This window comes from Mytilus edulis, chromosome 11, assembly GCF_963676685.1.
Source record: "Mytilus edulis chromosome 11, xbMytEdul2.2, whole genome shotgun sequence".
Taxonomy (NCBI): Eukaryota; Metazoa; Mollusca; class Bivalvia; order Mytilida; family Mytilidae; genus Mytilus; species Mytilus edulis.
The window spans coordinates 29,147,737-29,172,965 of NC_092354.1; the positions used below are offsets into that span (position 1 = coordinate 29,147,737).

General features: G+C 33.5%; 1 pseudogene; it reads right to left on the reverse strand.

Moving 5' to 3' along the window:
- Positions 1-993: 993 nt before the first annotated feature.
- LOC139494145 (uncharacterized) lies at positions 994-3,807 on the reverse strand (annotated as a pseudogene).
- Between the last annotated feature and the right edge of the window lie 21,422 nt (positions 3,808-25,229).

Consider the following 25,229-nt stretch of genomic DNA (forward strand, 5'->3'; position numbering starts at 1 on the left):
TATTCACGTCTGATGTAACCGACGTATATTTAAAAATTAAACTTCTGCTGTTTTTTTTGTATGTGTATGAAATTAAAGGTGGTTCTATATTATCAAAATATGGAGGTATAAAGTTTTGAACGGCAGAGTATTAAATATACTAGATAAGTTGATAAAATCAATACCTCTGCATATATATTTAATTTTGAAAAAAAGACGTTTTATGATCTTAAGGTTTGTCGATACGTGGGAACAGCCTATGGTAGCAAAATGCAGTAATTATACGAGAATATTCATACAGTGGGCTGAAAAATGAGATGGTGTCACACTCTTTGAAAATATCGTGTAATTTACTAATGGGTATTTGACCCAGTTTACATAATAATTGGTGCCTACCATTATTTTTAAATATAGATAGGAGATTATCAAGTGTATAATTTATACGATGTTTAACTCGTCGATTTTGATTGATACGTTTCCCATGAGACCTATTATTTAGTTGTTTTTTTATCAATAATATTCATGATATCAATAGAGGAAGTAGTAGATATATTCCCTTGTCCAAGTATATTGTCATTTAGACCCACGGGATAAGCTGTTTGAAGTCGTTCAATCTAAGACAGTTCGATAATTTTACGGGAATCTTCAAATTGTTTATGTATATGATATATCAAACATTTGGATTTGAGCGTCACTGATAAGTCTTATGTAAGGATCATTATCAGGTCTTGTCGCCTCATAACTTACCTATTCAAAGTGTTATGTCACGACATGTCCTGCCCACATCACGGTTTGTTACCATTTCAAATCTAGTCCTGTGATATTTAGACTTCAACAAAATAAAACTAAAACTATCAAATCTTCACTACTTACTATTCATTTTAAAACAAAACACTGTAATATTTACATTCTAAACCCTACTGAGATAATCTGCACCCACATTAGCTATACCTTTAACTGCTACAATTCTGTGCAATATGTCCATTCTTACCACACCTAAAGCACTTCATATCCCTAACAGGCAAATGAAGTACGTTCTGCTGGTTTTATACTTCTCTGTTCTTTCTTTGTACTATAATCACCTGATTCCGGACCACTTTGGTTTCCTACTGAAGATGTGTTCGACTGATTACCTTTATCTATATGATTGGAAGCACTAGTAGGTCTTGCCTCACGATACTGATCAGCTAAAGCTACCATTTTCTCTAAAGAATCTGGTATTCTCTCTTTCAAAAACAAAGACAAGTCCTTCGAACATATATGTAGAAACTGATCCCGTATAATCAAGTCATACAAACTTATATAAGTATTTTCTGTATGTGCCATATCAATCCAACGCTTAAAATAGCTATCTAACCTAACAGAAAACTGTATAAAAGTCTGCAACTTCTAAATCTACGTTTAAATCCTTGTTCAGTCATATCATACCTTTTTAGTAGAGCATCTTTCAAAGCTGGATAATCAAGGGCTTTATCGGCTGGCATAAGTGCATATACATCAAGAGCCTTGCCCTTCAATAACGCACTAAGATGAGTGGCCCAAATAACAGGTTTCCACTTTTGAGCAGTAGCATAACTCTCAAATCTCCTAAGATAACTATCTATCTCATCCTTACCTTCTTCAAAAGCTGGAATTTTAGGTCCACGAACTGTATCATGTGACCCCCCTGTACTTACTAATTGTGGGAACTCAGCTTGTTTACTTAACTCTTCCATTTTCTGACTATGCGTCAACTTTTGTAGTTCCCATTCATTCTCAACCATAGCTTTCTCAATCAAAGCTTAATAAATAATTGAAAAGGGGATTTTTTCAGATTGATTGGTTTTACCCTAACTGGGAAGCTGATTATTTGCAAATATTAATATAACTGGACAAAATTAAGTCAGGCTTTACAAGTTTAATGTATCTGAGGGGGACCCCAAGGCTGACTGGGGTATAGAAATATGGTCACTTGGTCTTCTCCCGACCGGCAGTACAACGCTTGCCGAAGTGGGGCGTCCGTTTGGCTGTGCGGGATGTATCAAGTTCGCAGTCACGTCCGTCAGAAGGGGACGTTAAATCCGATGCCTCGTGTAAAGAGAGTGCCACGCTCTTTGCACGTTAAGAACCCTTGCAACAACTCTTTGAGGGGTCCGTAGGTGGCCTGTTGCAAGGCAAAATTTCTGTCCCTATCCAATATACCCTCATTTTCCAGTGGCAGTCCAAATTTCCCCGACCATCATCCTAGATGGCCTCTATTACAACAACCTACCTATTGTATTTATTGTGAACTTGTTCTCGTCCTGAATATGCATGAAATATTTGCCACTGGACGTTAAGCAACCAACAATCAATCATGTATCTGAGGGTTCTACTAGGGCTTACCGTATTGAAACACACAACATTAGTATCCCATAGTTATCTCCCCTAAAAAAATATCCATTTACATTTTTTTTTTAGGAAATTCAAATAAAAGAAAACATATATTGAAATATGGATTAATGACACTTATCATTTGGTAGTAATTTTATACTGTGTTTTCAAAATATGTGTTGTTTATAGGTTATTGTTAAAAGTTTTTTCTTTTTTAATTATTTCTTAGACTGAAGACTAAAATGGGGGAATAATTTAAAAGATTTCTTTTTCTTTTATAGTTATTATCTATGAGGGATTAATATTATTCAATTATCCTTTGAGTATTTCATTCATCTGTCATAATTGATCAAACCATTTCAAAACTTTCAATTTCAGATTGACAACTTTTTTTTTTATTAGAATCTGCTGTTGAATAACCAGTAAACATAAGCAAAGATTGTATAAAGATATGTACACCTGTTATCATAGGCAGTATTTTAGCATTTCATTGGTCAATAATTATTGCTTTTTTTGTATCTTTTTTTGTTTAAATCTTGCTATAAAATTCACATGCTTAGTATAATTCTTTATATACATGTAGTTATTCTTTCTAAGTCAGCTTGTTATGGCTTGCCATGCCTTTGTAATTGTTTGCATGTTACTGATTTTGCTTTATACATGTACATGTTATATGTTGTGCTGTTATAGTATTTTATATGAACTTTCAGGAGGGTTATTTTAAAACAAAATGTTTAAAATGAAACAGCAAATTTGGTAATATTTACACATCCAATCAGATTTTAAACTGTCATGGTTACTAACAGTATCGTAAAAGAGTCGTATGAAAAAGTTAATGAGAATGGAAAAAAGTTATATTCAGTGTTGTGTGAAATGGCAATGAAAAAACCAGATAATGTTAAAATCAAAGTTTTGTAAAATTGTGTGAAAAGATTGGTTCACTACATGAAAGGATTGAGAAATGCCAGAAAATATGAAAGTTATAATAACTTAATGCAGGCTGAATTTAGATTCCCTAAATCTAGACCATAACTAATTAAAATGAAATCAGACACCTCATCAGTTTCCAATGAGCAAAAAATCATAAAACATTTGCAGTACAATAGTGTACAATTGAAAACTAAAATTGCTAATCAAAATACATCAAGTTGCTTAAAGAGGTGCAGCTTCAGACTTATTGAATAACAGACATTACGGAGAAGATGATTTTGAAAATTACACCAATTGCATTATTCTAAATCAAAATACAAATACAGTTTCAAGAAAGAAGAGAAATTTGAAAACATTTTCAACACCAAAACTAACTTTAGGTCAACAGAAAAAAGAAATTAAAGATAATAATACAATCATCACTTGTTTAAGAAAACAACTGGTTTTTTTTTCAAAAGAAACAAACAAACCTGTAACAGAACTTAGGCAATTCATTTCTCTTCCAAACTTAGATTCCAAATGTATCATTTTAGAAGGAATGTTCATGATTAATTCCCAACCATTAGGTCATCACCAAAATTTTGAATCATATTCAGATTTTTTATTTAAAAGATGGGTTATAAATTTTCAGCGTCACTATGCAGCAGATGAAGTCCATGTTGTATTTGACCATCCTTCTCATGGTTCATGTCCAAAAGATATTGAAAGAAGTAGAAAAGACTACAAAATAATTAATATATCTTCATTTGTTTTCATCTCTGATGAATCTCCTATACCAACCAATTGGAAAGAATTTTTAAGCAATCGCCAAAACAAACGTTCACTCGTTAATTATTTATTCTATGCAAAACTTGATAATTTCAGATGTAGTAAAGGATGGCGATTTGGCAGATACGGCGGTCAAAGTTTATAATGGAAAAGATTTTTTACTGACGAAGCACCAACTGGCATAGCTCTTGGGGTCAATTACATACGCAAGCCCCCGACTACGACAAGGTTAGTGATCCACCGAGAGGGGGCATGTTTCGAAGATAAGATTAGACACCCTTAGAAGAAAAAATCCAAACTGGAAAAAAACGTAAGAAAAGACAGAAGTGCAAGTTGAACGCCGCAAAACTTGTGACATTAATGTTTGTGTTATTATATCTTTTAATTCGAAAATAATATTTTGAAAAAAAATTAATGTTCAGTGATATAATTTAAACATATGGTCTTCTTACTTAAGTTTACTTTCATACTTTTTCCTTTTGAAACTAATTTTAGGTCTTAAGGATGGGAGAGTGTACGGCTATTGGTTTTACTTGATATGTTATTCATATTTAAACCATTGGGTATTATACAACCAACCGGAAGTTAAACAAAGTACTCGTGTGGCTATGTTGTGACTTCTTCAGCTAACGATACGAGCTTTCTTTCTGGGGGCTTGACAAACATGAGCGTTTTTCAGCGGGGTTAAAAATATTACTCATGGAACCGATAAATGAGGCTACGGAAATGGTAAAAAATCTGCGAGAAGGGAGTAGTGCAAGTGGTGCGGGAATCCCCATTGTCGTTCAAAAAAAGTTTTCACAAGAAAAGATGATTAGTAAGTTATAATACGTCCCCTCATCACCAGACATGGCAAATATCTCAAATATGACCCATTCAGATCATCGTCCTAGTGACAATAGCAATATTACACATATACAGCCATGTTCAGTTCTCCATAAAGACATGTTGTTTTTTTTATGACACAGTACAACACTGTCTCATTTCGAAATGCGAGACCAAAAGTTGCACAACTTGTGCAATTTTAATTACAGATGCTGAATTCACTAGCAATTTGACCAAGAAGTCATATTTTACCAGAAGTTACGATGATCTGAATTGTAAATCAATAAATGTCGTCTACGGACTAGAGTGCAACCTTTGCGGATTGGTATACGTCAGTGAAACGAAAGGAAGGCTGAACAAACGTATGTGCGGTCATAGATCAGACATTAACCTCAATGCTAACGACATTCTATACCGGCATTTCAATCGTTTCTATGACAGTTCGCATTATCGAAAAGATATACCATAGCTCTAATAATCTGATCTTTCAACGACTCTCCGTAGACAAAAGGATGACTACTGGACAAGACAATTGGGAGCTGCGACACCTTATGGTTGCAATAACAAAATTGATGGTATAGGTATTCTATCTAGTCTTTCGTGTAACTCGGTGAATGTGATGAATATTTTCAACTCGACTCCTCGACGTAGACGCAGTCATGGTCATCGTCATTATACATTACCTTCTCTGCATGATGTATCTATTAATTGACTTGCTGCTATTTATTCAAAAGCCGTTAGGTATTCATCACATTTGCACGAAACTTTATTCATTACCTCTTTCAAAACTTCATTATCTGTTCAATTTATGTTTGGAATCCACTGTTACAAACCCTCATTCAAACCAATACAAACTTGAAGCTATAATTTCGAATATTGCAAGTCACAGACTTTTCAAGCCAGTCCGCATTGGAAAAGATGAAAAAGAGAAAAGATCTTTCCTTTGCCAACTAAGGTCTCGATAGAGTCAACTTAGGCAATATCCTAGGTAATTTTATAATGTACAATGTAACCTCTATTTGACAACTGTATTGATAATTTTACATTTTTCCATTACATTATTTTTCTTAAATAATAAAAAAGCACTGGATACAACAGATGCATTGGTGAATGCTATTGCTCCGAATCAAGGTCTAAAGCTACAGAATGTTAGTCAAACAAAGAGATAACAACCAAGAAGAGGTAAACATGTAAAACTGTAAAAGATAACTGCAGCAGATGCCATGTGTTATCGTTGATAGTTAATCAATTTCCAAAGTCTGAGTTACTAGCGATATTTCCAAATGTATCAAAATATCAAATAGAAAAAGAGAATTTCAATGTAATAAAATGTTTTTCTCTGAGAAGGATTTGAAGCGCCACAATGAAAGGGAGGAAGGAAAGTCACCACCCCCCATCTTTTTAACATTTAATTGTGTCTTGTTTGACCGAGTCCCATTCTATTTTTAAAAGTTTTAGGAAAACTTTATTTTATTTCAGAGTGTCAAAGCCTATATCTTGGAAGACGTGGTGTCTTTTCCAGTCAGAAGTAAATTCTCCCCTGATGGGAAATCCCTTCAACCCTTAAATATACAGTATGGGCAATAGTTGACAACAAAATATGTCATATAGCAACTTTTAAAGAAAAAAAGGTCCAGCAGTTAAACAGAGACGAGCAGATCAAGTTTATCAAAATACATTATGACACTACATACGGCTATATGATTAGGCCGGACACAGTTGTAAGTTGTATAAAGAAAGTAGGGCATGACGGGAATCTAGTGTTCAAGTAAAAGTTGAAAAATTTCGAAAGAAACAAAACCTAGTATTCTTTGCATAAAGGGGACATTAAATATTCGGTTTACGAAAGAAACAACCTATTCTTTGCATAAAGGGGACAAATATTCTGTTATGAAGTTTTGCAAATTTCATTAACAACTTGCAATTACCTTTTAATTTTCGTCTTTGATATTATCTGTTAATATGTAAGTATATATATATATATAAAGTGTCTAAACAATCAACCTTATATATATATATATATATATATATTCATTTTATAAAAAGTAAGGTCTACCCTTATATGCAATCAAAGAAATATTTTTTGAAGTCTTACAGATTTTGAAGCAAAATAGGCAGACGATACTAGTAATATAAATTATCAAAGTCTATATGTAAACTATAGGTATACATTTGAATTGCATAAATATCAATAATACATAAAATACATAATTACGAACATAACACAAACTATGTGACAGCATAGCAGAAGGTGTTGTAGTAATACATATACATTATTTTAGCATTTCTGTATTCAAATTAAAAGATCCAAATATGAATTTATCTAAATTACACATCTCTTTTACATTGTTTGTACTTATTTGTTTAATAAACTAGTACAACATTAGTTTCAATATCCATGAAATAATAACAAACTGCATCACGAATTCCTTATTTCAGATAATGAAAACAAGTAGTCCCCTCAACAAAACTGAGGTGGGTTTGAGAGAACTATTTTTTAACCCCCCAGTGTATACAATAGACCAAGCGGCAGCAATTTCCAACGGGGTCAGAATTTCTTTGGAGAAAGTCGGCATTACAAGTGCATGTATTAAAAGTCGATATGTCTTTACTTAAGTCTCAATATAAACCGACTATTTCAGAGTAATATCCACAGATAATAACATATTTTAGTCATATGTTAGCCAAATATGTTATAATACGAATAACATAGTAACCAACATGTACATATATTGTTCAATCCAGAGAAATGAGATTTTTAGGGTCAACTTTATATTCTATCAGTTTTACAATAGTATTCTTCTACGCAACATATCTCTTGTTTTAAACGCCTTCTGTGCAAAATAACATTTTAACCACAGCTTTGATTTTTCGTATCAATAATGCTATTTTTATTCTCTCGATAATTTCCCTGTGTTTTGAGTGTATATATGACAATTTTTGCTAGTAGTTACAAAATCAAATCCCAATCTTTCAAATGTTCGCTGTGTTATAAAGTGATAACGACCCTTTTAGTTTCAATGTTACTGGTATACATTTTTTTTCAAAATCAAGAATCTATAAAAAGTATATACATGTAAATTTCTCTGATACTATAATAACCTTTTACAATTGAATGATGAGACATTTATTGTCGAAATCCGGATCTGGTGTACACAAAGTATATTGACACTTTATGTTTGTGGCATAATATCTTGGCCACCAGTTCATTGTTTTCTGTTTAGTATTGAATTTATATTAAGATCCATTTTGTTACATCTTATGATCAATATTATTTGGCAATCGCCAATGACAGTCAGCAGGGTTAAAGAACATCAGTTGTTTGACCTGTTACTCAAATGCGTTTGTTTAAATATACTTTTTTTACTTTTTTTGTCTTTTTGGAAAAGTGCTGTATTTAGACCCTTCTACAACGAAATTTATTTTACATGCACGCGTATAAAAATTGCGGTTTTTATCCAACGCAATCATAGGTTTGAACGTAGTTTTCAATTTAGACTTGTAAATATATGATGGATGTATTCAAACGCTTGATCAAAGGAATTGGATCTTTTTTTAAAATATGATTTAGTATTTAGTAAAGCAGATATTAATTTGTATTACAGTTATTGGAAGACAGGGTTGAAGATACAGGAATAATAAACGGGATCGTAGAGACGGTTTCGTTTGAAAGGTACGTTTTCTCTGGCGGCACGTCATTTTATTTTATTGCTATCGTGAAGAAATATTTTGTTTTTGTACATAGAAAAAAAAACCAGCAAAGCCCAATTTAAGAGCTTAACGTATCGCACGACACTTGTGCCGACCCTTTTAAGAATTTTTGAATTGCTTGATCGTTTGATTGGTTTTAATTTCATTTGTAGCTAAATTTCTTTGATAATTTGAGTTTTTAAAGCTTGCATCTAGTACAAAACAATTGTGCTTACAATTTAATAAATTAATCATTTTTTTTTATTGGAATATTTCAAGTTTCCAAACTGAATTTCTCCTAAAACTTCATTTAGTGCTAATTTTCATGGTATTAACAATATCTTTCGCATTGCCATGCATAAAATATTAGTGTGTAATTTAATGAATGCGAGTTAAGCGAAAGTTTTTTTTTAAACAATTTTTCGGAAACACTAGAGAAAATATATCCGTAAAATTGAAAAATTCATTTAAAATATAGTGAGAAATACCTACTGTTTCAAATTTTGCATTCAATATTTTGTGTATTTCTATTGATGGAAAGTTTTGAACTTCTACATATCATTGACATTTGTACAACACATGTCAAAAGTATTTGTCCTAAATGTTTTCTTCAAGGTAACCACATTTTAGTAAGAGAAACATTAAAAGCTTGGGCACTCCTTGAAGATGAAGACCACCAATAATATTAAATATTTACTTTCAATCTTTATCTTAATACACAATGGAATTTCCAAGTCTCATGAAAAAGCCGTCCGCAATGACCATACAACTTAGTATCAAAGTTTATGAAACTATAATGTTTTTTATTTTAGATTTTAAGATAAACGTGATATAGCTCGATGGGAGTAAAATAAATGTAATAGTGTGAAAAAAGAGATATAAAAGGCAATGTTTTGCACTTACTATTTCATATAAATTAATATAGGTCTTGTTTTTGAATTTCAGCAATATAATAGAAGTATAGGATGATTACTTAAACATCCCAAACACAATGTTAATGTCAGTATTTCCTTCTGGGATATTTGTTACAAATTCAAATATTCGTGCCAAAAGAAGGAGGGAAGAGGTTATCGAAATGTAAGTATTTTTTACTTTTGGTCCGATATGATTCTCTCAACCCATGAAATCGGACAACAGAAACGGTTTAGTTGAGAAAAAAACAAGACTGCCCTAAACTTATCGTTATGGCGTCAAGAAGTATCTGTGAATAATTATTAAAAAAATCTGTAAAAATAATGTTTTGAAATACTTTTGAAATATATTGATTTTCTTGAACAACTCTCACGCGTCAGTGAGAAATGCGTAAATGAGAATGTAAATGACTATAATAGTGCGTCTTTTGTAACATTTTCCTAATTTGAAATGAGAATATCGCGTCTTTACTTTAGTATTTGTATTATCGAAATGAACGCGACGGCTTTTTTTTTTTAGGTTTCTAATTTATCTTAAAATGCAAGGTAAAATAAAACTTGCTTTTTTATTACTTTTACATCAAATTTGTGTTGAACGAGCTGTAGAAGATGTGATACATTTAATGATACAAAGTGCTAAATGTGATACTTTTAAATTTCAGAATGGATGTAAAACAACAGAAAATAGATTAAACGATGCCAGTGTCGAGGATATGTTTCTGGTACCTTACAAATATGCAATGATTATTTAAAAAGATAAAATCGTTAGATGGTTTTTTATACCAAGTTAAAATTTGCTGTTACAAAATGATAGAAATTATTATAAATTAAGGAATGTATCTCCCTCGTGCAAAGCTCAGATTTCTTTCACGGATTTGGCTATACTTTTTGGACCTTTTGGATTATAGCTCTTCATCTTTTATATAAGCTTTGGATTTCAAATATTTTGGCCACGAGCATCACTGAAGAGACATGTATTGTCGAAATGCGCATCTGGTGCAAGAAAATTAGTACCGTTAATTTTATTTAAACGTTAACATCGCAAAAGCACTTATACAATTTAAATGAAAAGGCAGTATACATCAAGGAAACGAGTACTACAAACTTGCTTTACAGAGCTAAACTCGCTCAAATTGGTGTCCTTATATATGCTTCGGAAAATTCCATCTTTTCGTATGAACAATACGGAAATCCTCCGTTAATTCCATCTTTTCGTATGATGTCATGACAGAAACCAACATATATTATTATATACACTTGTAATGTAACTGCAGTTTCTTTGTTCTTAGTATTTCTCTGACCTTGTCGTTAAGTAGTGCTGCCATCTATTTCAATATGGAGTTTGTTCTTACAAATATCACTAAACATCTATTAACTCCATTTGCAAAATTTTTGAGGATGTGATCTTTACTTTACAGATGAAAGATGGGGTATGAGTGACAGTGTACGAAACGGTCCTTGTTATGTCATCTTATTTCTATATGGCGGTATACTTAATTTCTTATTCTTTGCACAATTGGAAAAGACTTGAGTGACCGTACTTCCAATTCCCCTGTAAACCTAGTTTCATGTTCATGTACACACTTATAAAACTCACCCTTTTCAATACCTTAGCTTCAGTCGAAATATCGGTTTTATAATTTGGAATCTTGAAGAACATACATTTTTATTGATAGTTTATCGCGTCTTGTCTGGACATGGATAAGATGGAAAAAAATATAAAGTGAAGGAAGATGCAAAAGAATGGGGTCCATGCAAATCTAATTTGGCATTAACATGGGATTGATTCCAAAATATTAATCACAAATCATGTGCTATTTTTACTTCAAAATTGCTAGGAGAATAAACAGTGATAAATCATTGTGAATAGAAACAGATAATTCACTGTGATGCATATACTACACGAATATAGTGATTACAATATATGTGTAGGAATTACGCAGCTACTTTAAGGCCGTTTTCACACTACTTTCGACAAGGGCAGATAACTCCGTTCAATCTCATTAAATATTCATGCGTCGTTGTACACGCCGCCATGATGGAGAAGAAAAAATGTCCAGTTCACCATCTTTTGATGAAGCAGCGTTGAAGCAATCGTTGCCTTAGGATGCGGAATGGTCCAAGTCAGGGTAATTATAGAAAAATTGTAAAAAGTCATGGATAAATTATATGATTTAGGCGATTTTCTGTCGAGTATTAAGCCCCGCCCTCTCCGAATATTTAGCCAATCAAAAAATACCTGCTTCATTTAGAAGCTTGTATTAATATTTTTCTCGAGCACCTGTAATGCGACGAAAAATAGGAAATATGGACAGAAATGTGGAATTTGTGTTAATCTAGATAGATATTTAGTAAGAATTAACCCAACAACATCACAAAAAATGGAAACGGTACGTTTAAACGGAGTAGTCTGTAAATCTCAGGCCTCCGACTTGTGATGTTGTGCCTCCGACAGTGTCGGGGGTATAACTAGCCTAATTTATGCATTCTCTCGGTTAAAAGAAGTTATTTGCACTGATCCATTCTATTGTTTTCACATTTTTGTTGATTTTAATGAATGTTTGATGCATTTCCTTTACAAATGAAGATATACACAAAAAAGGGTGGGGGGGGCACATTTGTTACAAGATGGTGAAATTATACCCCCTTATCATGTTTATATAGTCTTCAAGCCAGGAAAGTGATATATTTATACCAGAATTAGTGCAGTTATGCAGACCATCTTGCTGATTGTGTGGTCAAGCCCTTTCAGTCATTCATTTTGTGATAGCTATGCAGCAATTAACTTTAAGCTTCTCTCAAAATTCTAAAAGTAATCGTTTAATAGGCGTAGCTCAATATTATCCTCGTCTCTTGGTTGTTCTTGCCATTAAGAATTGTGATGTCACGCTTTCAATACTTGTTATTTTTACTTTGGCACTTTCCTATGACCGATTGGAATAGACTTAATGATTAGTTTAGTTAGCATATGTTTAAAAGCTGTACAGTATATTGAGTCAGTAGTTTCTAACGATAATGATAATTTGAGATACATGTACATGTTATTTACACTATTGTCTGTTTGATACTTTTCTTCAACTGATTTGTAAACACTTGTTGATCAGCGTTGTTAACATGTTACACATATGTACCGTAGTTATGTGTAATAATATTTTACATGGACTTTATCTTCAACTACTTGTAAACATTACCTTGTAAGGTTAGTTAAGCTGTACAGTACTCCAAATAATAATAATACTGATATTTGAGATACATGAAAGATGTTATTTTTACATACATGTAATTAGGTGACACTTTCCCATGACTGATTTGTGAACACACTGTACTTGTGCTCTGACAGCCTTGTTGACATGTAACACTGTTACCATGGTTCGAATATTGATACTAGACAGATTCGTAAACACACTCTATATATGTTCTGGGCCATATGAGTATTTGGACCATACATGCTTATATATATAACTTATATGGTCGGACCATACATTGTATGAGTATATACTCGTTTGGTTATGAACGGACCGGACCATATGAGTATTTGGACCATTCAGTACAGGTATTTTTTCAAATATGCATTAGAAACATTTCAATAATACAATAAACTTTGTTACATTATAAATGTATTATTTTTATAAATCATTGGCTATACATATACATTAAATATAGATACCACAGTCAGCTGATCTAAGTTTTCATCTCTAACTGTATTTTTGCTTGTATGTTTAGGATGGCATTTACTTCCACACGTTATATATATATCTTAGCTTTTTTGCATTTGCACGTCTTGGTTGTGCACGAATCTTTTCATTAACATCTTTTGCATGTTTTGCTTGTAAGTGACAATTAAACTAGCATTCTTTGCAGCTGCGTGCAGTGATATCAAGGTCTCAGGCCATACCGATGTGTCTGCAGTGTCTTTAAGAGGCTCTAGATCTTCAATATCGTAACATGACTGCAGTACACTTCTAGTATATTCACAGAAAAAATATTTATAAATTAACTTTAAACTATGGTCCTTGGCGGTGATGTCATCTACTTTACACAATAAACGTGGTAAATCACCAGACGCCCTGTTAACCACCGATATACGCAACATAACAAAACTTCATTTTACAATAAGTGCAATTGATTTTTGAGATCTTCTTATTGTTCTTACAAGTAGTGAGTAAACTTCAATGTGTGAAACTGCTTTTTTTCATTTAGTTAAAAAAAAATTCTTATAAAAATATAATAAAATTACCATTTTAATGACATGACAACTAGAAGGGTCTGACATACCTTACGAAGAGTTTAGAAAACGTGTTAATTACCCAGATCATATGCGTACAGTTGGACCATATGAGTATTCATCTTACCTCCTATACATTTCTAGGAATATGATTGGTTAAAAGCGTCCTCGTGGAGACTGTGTATATTTGATACCAGGTTAGTAGGGAGGCGTGGCTTATTTCATACACGGTTAGTAGTAGTGTTTTGTCCCTTTATATTCTATATTAGGCAAAAGGGAGGCAGGGCTTATTTCATACACGGTTAGTAGTGGTGTTGCTTCCCTTTATAATAACAAAACAGTACTAAGAAAAAATCTTAAAGGTTTCAACAGCTACGAAATTGATGATTAAGATGGAAATAAATTCATGAAACGCATTTAAACCTAACAAGTTGTTATTATTGGCATCTGTTTTTTTAGGATTGCCAGAAAAGCTTCTTAATGCTAACAGTATTGAAGACTTGCTCATTTTGTTAGTAGTTTAAATTTCACACATTAAGACAGTCGGTAAGATAAATTTGTTACATAGTGTGCTAGTGACGTGATACGGTATATACATGTATGGGGTCAGTAAATTCAATATGGGGAGTCGAGCCTCGCTCTCACCCCATATGGAATTTACTGACCCCATATATTCCGTATTACATTTAGGTCACTAGCACACTATGTAACTAATAATACCCATATAGTCATGACCATACTCATAAGGTCCAAATACTCATATGGTCCGGAACATATATATATAGTCAGTTTGAGTAATAATTATCACATAATACCCTATGGACATGGATATGCTTTTCATATCATCATTTTTGAATGCGTTTCATTTCATACTGGATAAAAAAAATCAATATAGTGTACATAGGCACATACATGTATATGCCAGAAAAGAAGTCATGTGCCAGCTACACTGTATATATACATTTACATTAATTAACATTTCCCGTCATCTATGTTAAAATAACTTTTAATATGGACATATCTCTGATTGTCATGTCATGATGTCACTATTAGAACGACTCCATGAGAGCTTCAGTCCTTTCACTATAACTGGGTACAATTTTCTATATCCAGAAATTGCATGCCAGAAAGGAAGGCAAGTGAGAAATAAATATTAAAATTCAAATGTATGCTAAGTTAGCCAGCAATGTTGACATGTCAGCTTTGAGTTAAATACATTAATTGTACATGTTCGTACATTTGTACATGTACGTACATTTGTACGAACATGAAACCTACATAAACAGTATGTACATGTACATTGTACATCTTGAATATAATAAATTTGAAGCCGGTTCTGGATGACTACCAACTTACTAAAATGATCTAGTTATTTAAGCAAGATATTATATACAAAAAAGAAGATGTGATATGATTGTCATTGAGACAACACTCCACAAGAGACCAAATGTAACAGAAATTAACAGCTATAGGTCACTTTACTGCCTTCAACAATGAACAAAGCCTATACCTCATAGTCAGCTATAAAACCATATAGGTGTTCCAGACCACATGAGTATTTGGACCTGACCATACATGTATTTGAATCATATGGGTTAAATTGATTGATTGATTGTTGGTTGCTTTACGCTGCATTTGGGTTAAATTGAAATAAAGATTTATCAAAATCTTTATTTTTAGTTATAAAAGTTGAAATTATTACCATTAGATGGATAAAGTGAACAAGCGAACAATTGAAATTAGATATTTGATTAATTGTAAATCTGAATGCTATTTTTGTTCTCTCGCCCAAGGTGACACTTGCTACCACAAGTAACGTAATATTTTTTTTATATTAACATGTTGCAGTTCATGCATGGTCCTAAGCATTTGCACTTTTTGTAAAGTTGCTAAATATTATAAAATAATTGCCCTCCCACATTATATTTACTTCCCATAACTTCAATTTCAGTGGCCATAATTCAAGTAATGAATTACTGATCGACATGCTAAATATAAGAGATTAACAGATTTAATAAGCGTGACTTTTTTTTAAATAGTTTGAATATAAACTTCTTATTTCAATTACAATTGAACTTTTTATATTAATTTGAGAGTTAAGTTATGTTGATCTGTTATATGCATTTGTATCCAATAAACTTGACTAACTTCTTAATACTAGTCGGACAGTTGCGTACGGTCGACCATATGAGTTTTTAAAAAAAGTATGCATACAGTCCAGACCCTACGCGTACGGTCCAATTACTCATATGGTCTGGTACATAGGCATTATATAGTTTTTCCACTTTTGTTTATATTCATTATGTTATTTAGTTTTGTAATTCAATGATATTTGCTGATGTAAACTTTTTTATTCAACATGCACATGCTATTTTTACATTTATATATAGCTTCCTAGAAGATCAGGCAGGATAACTCTTGGCATTATGCCATATTACCTGGCTGGTAACTGTTCATGTGCTATTTACATTAAAAATGTAGCACTTTACAGTTGCTGGGTAGGTTAAAATATCTCAGCATTAAGAACATGGCAGCAATAAAGAAGATGAGGCATGAAAAAATGAAACTGAAATGATTAGTTCCTTGGGTCATTGCCTATTTCAATTGTTGATGTAAAAGAAGTCCATACTGACCATGTACTTGTAAGTTTTACTATCTGGAATTTACTGTTTTACTTATATTATCAGCACTAACTTATTTAAGACTGTATGAAGTCATATAATTGCTTATCGCCACTTCATTTTGTGTCTGATCATGTGTGGTAATCATACCACATCTCATTTTTGTTGAGTCTCCGACTTTTGTCATAGAAGGGAGACATCACGATTCTACATTGTGTTGGCAGCAGCTTCCACAAATATTCACTCTGCGGTTAAAGTTTTGTAAAAAAGAAACTTGATTATCCCTATTTTACTTATAAATGGAGTTTTTCTTCTAGTAAACATAACATACCCGCTTACATGTTTAACCCCGCCACATTATTTATGTATGTGCCTGTCCCAAGTCAGGAGCCTGTAATTCAGTGGTTGTCGTTTGTTTATGTGTTACATATTTGTTTTTCGTTCATTTTTTTACATAAATAAGGCCGTTAGTTTTCTCGTTTGAATTGATTTACATTGTCTTATCAGGGCCTTTTATAGCTGACTATGCGGTATGGGCTTTGCTCATTGTTGAAGGCTGTATGGTGACCTATAGTTGTTAATGTTTGTGTCATTTTTGTCTTTTGTGGATAATTGTCTCATTGGCAATCATACCACATCTTTTTTATATAACATTTACTCTGTGGTTAAAGTTTAAAATTTTAATAACTTTCTTAAACTATCCTGGATTTGTACGAAACTGGGACAGAAGGTTGTTTATGATCAAAAGCTAAAAAAAAAACTTATGGAGGAATTTAAATAGAGAAAAGTAGTCAACAACTGACCGAACAACGCATTAATTTTATATCACTTGGAAACCACGGTAATTCATTGTAAGCACTGTAATAAATGTATTCAATCGTAGAAAGCATCATACATTTTACATTGTACTACAGACCAGTAACATTCAAAATTAAAATTAAACTGTAGAAGATATGTGTGAGGAATGAAAATTATTTGTTCTTATTGCTGACAATAAAAAATTATTTAATATGACAAAACACAAGAATCCCTAGGTTACTCGTTTGCATTTTAAAAGTAAGGGTAACAGATGTTGAATTTAATATATTTGTACATTATTTTTTTCTATGTAACAGTTAATGATAACTGTTAGTTCATATCGTTTTAATTTAAACCAAATTATAGGACCATGATAGTTTTTTTATATCCAAACTTAAAAAACATATTGCTTTGATCCCCTATACCAATGAGGGGGGATAGGACCTTTATCGGGAGTCCGGGATCGGGTGTTTTTAAGCTCGGGATTTCGGGATCGGGGAATTCTTATTTCGACTTTCGGGACTTCAGGATTTCGTGTTTTTATGTCCCGGATTTCTGGATCTCGTGTTTTTAAGCCCAGGATTTCTGGATCAGGACCCTCCTACCCCCTCTCACCAATATATCAAAGATACATTATGATTTAAAAGATGGTTAAATTTGTGCTTTAAATATAGCATAAATTTGTAACAATATTATTTCATAAATTAATTGTTTAAATTCTTGGAAAACAATCTGACCATGCAATTTTAAAATAATCAAATATACAATTAATGGGTGCAAAATGCATTCTATAACATTAAAGAGATGTTAAAGATATATTTATTTCTATATTTTGTTTAGTATTTTTATGTTGCAAATATGTCAATGGTTGATTTTGCGGTCACAATTTAACATATAGAATTTCTGTAAATTTATTCTTGCATATCTGACACTGATTACTGGTATAAATGGGGTTGCAAAAAAAGGGTTATATTATGACTGAAATTTGGAGATTTTGTTATTGCATTAAATTGTTAGATTTGTTAGATGTATTATCACAGACTGAAAACTCATAAGTTTGTAAAAGTAAAATCTATTTTTTGTCTATGTTCATTACAAAATGTAGAGTTCTTCCTTAATTTCTGTTGGAATATTACGCTTGCAATTTTTTTCAGATATATCAGAGTACAGGGGCGGATGCAGGAATTTTCGAAAGGGGGGGTGCAAAACATATGTCCCGATACAAATGCATTGATCGGCAAAAATAAAGGGGGGGTGCGCACCCCCGGAACCCCCCCCCCCCCCCCCCTGGATCCGCCACTGGAGTATACATGGTATACACTTAAATGTATCTGGTTAAGTTTAAAGATTATAGGTACTTTTGAAATGAAAAGTCACATGTTGACAAAATTGTATTTAACATCATTGCAGATACATGTAGATTGAAAGCTTTGCCGTTTTTAGTAAATCAATATCTTAAAATTATAGTTTATCTTCCATTATTTAAGTGTCCTGCAGATATAAAATATATGAAATGATTTAAGTAAGATCCCTTAAATAAAAACGGAGACATCGTATATATCTTGAGTACTTTTATTCTTCACTCACACAAAGTGTAAATATTCTTATAAATGTTAAAAACACCGGCTTTTATATCTAAAAAACGTATTATATCATCTCTCGTTAAGCGCGGAAACAACCCTCGCTTTCCCCGGTACCGATTCGAAATCGCTATCTTTGTTGCGCTTTAAAATATTGCCGACAATAGAATTTTCGTTTAATTTTCAATATTTTGGCCTAGCACAACCTTTTAATCTCAAACAAATGCCACCAACTGAAGAAAATTATTTTAAGAATTTAAATACGATCATGAATCTTGCTGGGGGTTTCTCCAATTTTATTTCTGAGAGTCATACGCGGTAAGCAAAGTTGACAAAATCACGGAATTTGACCTTCAAAGACGTAAAATCATTCTAAATAAACATTTTTAACAAACTGTTCTAACCTCCAGCACTTTTAAGTGACACTGATAGTTGCTTAACCTACTGTTAAAATTTGGATGAGAATGGTGAAGGGTAAAAGGTTGTGCTCGAGCCAAATACAGACGACAGTTTTAACATATGAAAATGGCATGTCACGTGACAGTGTTGGGGTCACGGGGTCATATTTTTATGTTCAGTGATGAGAATTCAGACGGCCTTTCGTTATTGTCCATGAACGACTATGAAATATTTGACACTAAGCCGATTCTGACAATTCCGTTTCCACCCCCCTTTTTTCGTCAAATTTACAAAATTGCGTCCTTAATGTAGCTGCGTTCATTCTTTATTATTATAAAGAAGGTAGGAAGTATACATTATTCCTACTAGGAAATTACACTGTTTTAGTGAAAATGTTTATCAACAGTTTGACAGGTGAAATTCTACTCATGTATTCTATTCAAAACTTGAATGTTGTTTTGTTTACTTTTAGCAATAAAATGAAAGTGTTATCATGTTAGACATTATTTCCAATTCTTTATTTTTCCCAAGGGTGACTGGGGTATAGAAATATGGTCACTTTGTCTTTTCCCGATCTGCAGTAAAACGCTTGCCGAAGTGGGAAGTCCGTTTGGCTGTGCGGGATGTATCAAGTTCGCAATCACGTCCGTTTTGCTGTGCGGGATTTATCAAGTTCGCAATCACGTCCGTTAATCTTCAAAAACGCATTGATAATCGTGACGTTACAAGCGAAATTCATTTATTTACAGTATATTGGTGAAAAATACACTGGCTATCAACCGATCAAAATCCAGGATTATTACATAAGGTGTAATTAATTAAAATAGTCTATTTCAAACAAGAAAAAAAAGGTAAATTTTAGGGGTAGTATGCTTAGGTGGATTGTTTTAAAAAAACTTAATACTTTAAAATATTTAAGACAAATGGAAAAATTGATTGCTTCATACCTTGAATGAGCTGGATTCCATTTGGAAACTTGTTTTTTCAGTATTTGTTGCATTAAGCATTTGCTTAGTTCCTTTAACTTCGTTGGTCAGTGCCTCTAATGAAATGAAATCTCAAATGTCGTTCTTTAATTGTTGATGTAATTAAAGATCAAACATTTAATTTACAACGCATGGTATTCTTGACCTTGACATACATTTTAAAGAAACAAATTCCTATCTCTCTCTGCATATATGGCAAGCCATTCTCGTCAAAACTATGTTTGAACCATTGCACACTGATATTTAAAAACTTTAAAACACACACTGAGAATTATAAATTACACGCTGAAAATTCAGTAAGACGTACTGAGACTACAAAAACAAAAAAACTCTCACTGAGAATTGAAAATTACACACTGAGAATCCTTCATCATAAATTAGTTCAGTCGAAAACACCTCCTTATTTCCTTATTTATTTAGACCAGTCTACCAATCATCTCGAATACCTTTACTAAACCCATTGTAACTAAAATATTCATTTATAAACACGTTTTGCAGGACCTCGATATTGACGACTTCAAGTCTGAACCTCCTGATTGCACTTGTGCTAATTCCCGATTCACATATAATCCTGCTGGCCACGTTATTACCGGTGACCTCAACATTGTTAATAACACGTCTCTACGAAATATGTTATCGAAAGGTCGGAAATATCGTGACGTGCTAGAGTGACAGGTAACTCTGATTAAAATGTGTCAATATCATATCTGAGGTGACTAAGGGCTGTTCCATTTTAACATAGCTCAAACCCAAGGAAGGCACCTGAAATTTCAAGGTACCCCCCATAGAAGTGATATTTTTCAAGTTTAGCAATGGTAGAGAAGTGGTTTTTTTTCTGTTCTACCACCACCAATAGAAGTGGTTTGTTTTTACAAGCAGACACCTCCTACAGAAGCATTTTTTTTTCTTTATAATATACTACCACGAACAGAAGCAAATTTAAATTCAATTTTGAGATGAGAAAGTTTTTTTTGTACAACAATCACTGTCAGAAACCTTTTGCTGGATATATCATTTTGTTTTGTTATATATACTGGATGCACCTATGTTTCTGGGATGTGGAATGGCATAATACACTGTCCGAATTGTGTGAAAGTCAAGGGTACAAGTTCACTATATTATTATTTTTTTCAGAGGAAAGGAAAAAGTTTCAAGATCCAATTTATTGGAAGAAGCAAAACATAAATTATTTTCAATTCTAACGCCAGAATATTGCTGACATCTTAAACTGCATTTTGTAAAATTATGTTGTAATTTTTCTGTAAGGCAATACAAAGTATTCTGTTCAAATACTCCATGTATACCTGTATATTTTTGATTTGTTCAATGAATTTATGCAACTGTTTGCACATCATGATTGGATGTAATTGAGATGTGTGTTACAATCACATACCCCTGGTTGCAATCAGGGATGGATCAATGATTTGATGTTGGGGGCAATGGAAGGCTGATGGCTTCTAGTATATTAAAAATTGGAAATATGCATCTTAATATTTATAATCAAGTAACGGAGAGGTATAACCAGAGGGAGGACAACCTCAGCCTTGAGGTGTTGCAGCACATGAACAAGCCCTTGAGGTAGCTATATCCTCTAAGGCAGAGATGTCAGAGGTTCAGGTATCGCACAAGAAAGTCGAGCAGAATCCGGAGGATAGGTGTATTGTGTTCCTAGTATGGGAACACATCAGAAGAATGGTGCCAGTCCACTCTTTGGACAATTTGCGGACTCTAGCTATATCCTCTAAGGCAGAGATGTCAGAGGTTCAGGTATCGCACAAGAAAGTCGAGCAGAATCCGGAGGATAGGTGTATTGTGTTCCTAGTATGGGAACACATCAGAAGAATGGTGCCAGTCCACTCTTTGGATAATTTGCGGACTCTAGCAGAGGAGCGGTTCCCAGGTAATGGGGCTGCAACCCTGTTCTTCCAGGACACGTTGATTGATCCTTTAATCACTCTGAAAGACATCGTGGAGATGGAGTCGCCTAGACCGTCCATAGAGGTCCGCTTCCTAGATTCTACAAACTTGTAAAGTCCAATCTAAGGACAGCTCAACAGCTGGCCCTTGATGGGCGTTACTATGTGTAACAGCTACGGGATGTGAGGTAGGATTGACCTAATGAATTATAGGACTATAACAAAAATGAGGAACATTTCTGTGTTAGTATCGGACATTTATTTTATATGTGACATTAGTTTTATATATCAGTTGATTATGTATATGGAACTATGGATTTAAAGAAGATAACACCTTGATTGAACAGTGTGTAATATATGGACAATTATATTCAGTGAAAAGACTGTTGGAAGTATATAGTTATAGTAATTAGAAAATTTAAATGTTCGCCTCACATCCCATGTACAGTGTAAAATTCCTTGCAAGTATATCAACCGACAGGACTTGGTATTACCAGCATGACCAATGTAAATATTAGTATACGTAGTGTAGGAGTAAATTTGGTGATGGTAGGATTTGGACTATAGGTCAACTTTTAATGGTCATGTGTTGTTATCCCAATTTGGGAGTTATTGCCTTCTTTGTACATTTAGTCTTTCCTTGTCGGGTTGATGTCTTTAAAAGGGAAATAATCTATGTAGTAGTAGTTAATTGGAAATTTGAGTCGGTATTAATGAATTTGTCTTGAGGACAGTAGTTGATTTAAAAAAATTGTATTCTTTGATTGCAAGTTCTGCCATTTGGTTTAAACTTCTTTGCCTGTACGACAGTGTAACCCTAGAGCATTGATTTGACATGCTATGGTCTTAAAGATCCCGGTCTTCTGTGCACTTGTGATAGCGTTGGTCAATTTGCTTCTTATTATGGTTTAATTCTGTTGTATTGCATTGCATGTTTCATATTAAATTTTTAAAATATTAATTTGATGTGACAGGCCCATGTTGAATCTTTTAGAGTACATACAATCTAACTCTCTTTCATCTTGTAACAGTATTAAAACATTTGACTTTTATACTCTTTACACAAGTATTCCACATTCCAAACTAAAAGACAAATTAAAAGAGTTGGTATTACTTTGCTTCATAAAAAAGAATGGCCAACGTAGATACAAGTATCTTGTCTTAGGGAGGGATAAATCATACTTTGTAAAGAACCGATATTATCAAGATGCTTGATTTCTTGATTGACAACATATTTGTTACGTTCGGAGGACGTGTTTTTCAACAGACTGTCGGCATCCCAATGGGAACAAACTGTGCCCCTCTACTTGCTGACTTGTTTCTTTATTATTATGAGGCTGACTTCATGCAGGAACTTCTTAGGAAGAAAGATAAGAAGTTAGCAATATCCTTTAACTCTACTTTCCGCTATATAGATGACGTTCTTTCACTAAACAATTCAAAATCTGGTGACTATGTGGATCGCATCTATCCCATCGAATTGGAGATAAAGGATACTACAGATACAGTTAAGTCTGCTTCATATCTTGACTTACATCTAGAAATTGACAATGAGGGTCGGTTGAAGACAAACCTTTACGACAAAAGAGATGATTTCAGCTTTCCAATTGTGAACTTTCCATTTCTAAGTAGCAACATTCCAGCAGCACCTGCATACGGGGTATATATCTCCCAATTGATACGATATTCCCGTGCTTGCATTTCCTATCATGATTTTCTTGATAGAGGGTTACTGCTCACAAGGAAGCTATTAAACCAAGAGTTCCAAATGGTGAAGTTGAAATCATCCCTTCGTAAATTTTACGGACGCCATCACGAGTTGGTTGACCGTTATGGAATAACCGTTTCACAAATGATATCGGATATGTTCCTTACGTCGTAACTACAATCCCCTTCCCTTTCCTGAATTTGACCTACTGAATTAGACTATTTACCGGATCTGTATTCACATAAGCAACACGACGGGTGCCGCATGTGGAGTAGGATCTGCTTACCCTTCCGGAGCACCTGAGATCACCCCTATTTTTTGGTGGGGTTCGTGTTGTTTATTCTTTAGTTTTCTATGTTGTGTCATGTGTACTATTGTTTTTCTGTTTGTCTTTTTCATTTTTAGCCATGGCGTTGTCAGTTTGTTTTAGATTTACGAGTTTGACTGTCCCTTTGGTGTCTTTCGTCCCTCTTTTGAAAACATTTGGATAAGCCTATTGGTTATACGATATTTTAATGAATACGACCTACTATTTACGTAATGAACGTAGAGATGTTTTATTGTGATATTGGCCAATATGAAATTTATGTTTGAAAAAGGGAACGATTTATGACCTTTTCAAAACGTTCTTTGTACTGAATTGGTGTATGTGATTATGCTATCTGCATTAATGGTGTGCCTTAGTGAAAATGACTTAAGATTTCCTTCCGATACTAAAATATCTTTTTGCATGTTTTCAGCTTTGAGATTTGCGCCTCAATGTAAATTTCTATGCTTTGCTGTGGGTTTGTTTTTCATATGCATGAATGATGTCACTGACCTTTTCCAGACATTAGTCGATATCACATCTTGTCCGATTGAATGCTGTACAGTCGTCATCTCCTATAAGTGTAATTACCGGGGTATCTTTATTCTTGACGTCTTTGAATATTTCCAGAATCATGTCTGGTTCGATAGATTTGGCTGAGCCACACCAATTCTTACGACATTTATGTTTTGTTGGTAACCGTTTTTTTTCAATTTTGCCACATCGCATTTTCTGCATCTCTTGTATCGAGCACTATAGCCAACAACTTTTCCTGTCTTTTTCACAATCATTGAAGCTGTTTCTACAAAAAAAAGTTTGCAATAGGATAAATTTGTTTTATCTAACTGGATTTCATTTATTATTTGTTACACCCACTTTTGTTTATTTCACATTATTGTACTCTCCATAAAAATAGTTGATACAAAGAGTATTTTTAATGTATTTTCATAACCCTGTTCCCCCAAGGGTGACTGGGGAATAGAAATATGGTCACTTGGTCTTCTCCCGACCGGCAGTAAAACGCTTGCCGAAGTGGGGCGTCCGTTTGGCTGTGCGGGATGTATCAAGTTCGCAGTCACGTCCGGTCAGAAGGGGGACGTTAAATCCGATGCCTCGTGTAAAGAGAGTGCCACGCTCTTTGCACGTAAAGAACCCTTGCGACAACTCTTTGAGGGGTCCGTAGGTGGCCTGTTGCAAGGCAAAATTTCTGTCCCTATCCAACTTACCCTCATTT